Source organism: Hippopotamus amphibius, chromosome 7 (genome assembly GCF_030028045.1).
Source record: "Hippopotamus amphibius kiboko isolate mHipAmp2 chromosome 7, mHipAmp2.hap2, whole genome shotgun sequence".
NCBI classification, from domain to species: Eukaryota; Metazoa; Chordata; class Mammalia; order Artiodactyla; family Hippopotamidae; genus Hippopotamus; species Hippopotamus amphibius.
The window spans coordinates 133954578-133956060 of record NC_080192.1 but is presented as its reverse complement, the minus strand read 5'-3'; positions in this window follow the sequence as shown (position 1 = coordinate 133956060).

Genomic DNA, 1483 nt, shown 5'->3' with positions numbered 1-1483 from the left:
AGTCACCCTCGGAGACCTGGCATCACACAGGCCCCACAGGGCCACGGGGGTGGTGCATGCTGGCCCCGTGAGGGAGGAGGCTGGCCAGGAGAAAGGCCATGGGCGTGCCAGGCCCCGCCCCTCCATGTGTGGGTGTGGGTGTGGGTGTGCGTGTGCCGACACACAGAAAACCAATTACCCTTTCCCCATCGAGCCCTCGGGAACATTCTCCGGTATTTACCACTCACCCTTATCTCAGGTGGCCCTCTGGAGCCTTTGGCCCCACAGCTAGGTGAGGCAGGAAAGGAAAGGACGGGGCGGGGGGAGGAGGAATTTGCCCTCCGCTGTGTTTCGGGACTCCAGGCATCTAGGGGCATAGGCTCTGCCTCCCCGAATTGCCACCAGCGGGGCCCAAGCCCTGTTGTCACCCCCACACCGGTCACTTCCCGCCAGCCCAGCGTCCACCTCAGGAACCCCCTGAAACGTTGCTCCCCTTCTCATCTCTCTGCTGGGCCGCCTTCAGATGAAGGCACATTCTTTTCTATGACACAAAAGGCCCTTTGTCATCCTGGCATACCTGTCTGCCCTCACTTGTCCCCATTCCCACCTCATTCTGGGCCCCGGGCACGACGTCCCACAGCCACTCCCCAAAAGCACCGTGGCTGGTATGTGAGTCCCTGCGGCTGCTGTAACCAAAGACCCCAGGCTAGTGGCTCCAAACAGCACAAGCTGATCGTCTTCTTGTTCTGGAAGTCAAAAGTCCAAAGATGGGTCTTAAGGGACTAAAATCAAGGTGCCGGCAGGGCTACGTCCCTCTGGAGGTTCTAGGAAGGAATCCACTTCCTTACCTTTTCCAGCTTCAAAAATGCCACCTGGTTCCTTGGTTCATGGCCCCTTCCTCCATCTTCAGAGCCAGCAGTGTGGCATCTTCCTATCTCTCTGATCTCTGTTTCCGTGTCATGTTCCTTTTCTCTCTGACACTCCTGCCTCCCTCTTATAAAGGCTTTTATGACTGCATTTAGGGCCAACCCAGATAATCCAGGATAATCTCCCATCTTGAGTCTTAATTCAATTACATCAGTGAAGTCTCTTTTACCATAGAAAGTAGCATATGCACACATTCAGGGGATCAGGGCATGGACATCTTCAGGGACCAATATTCTGCCTGTCGCAGATCACTCTGAGCTTTGGCATGTGCAGGCCCCTCTGCACTGTGATCGGCAGACTAAGGGCTGCAGAGAGGCTGTCTAGTACTGGGGCTCTGATCCAGGCCAGGCTCCGTTCCCCAAGCTGTGAGCATAGACTGGGGGCTGCATGCTCCCAGAGGGGCCCTTGGTCTCATTTGCACAAAGGCACCACATGGCCCTGGAAAGGCCCTGCCTGCAACACTCACCCCTGCCACCCATCCCTCCAGCTGGCCGAGAGCTACTCGTGCCTCAAGACTCAGCTCAGTTGGGATGTTTCCCTAACTCTCCCCTGCTCTCCACCCACACTCCCAGCTAAG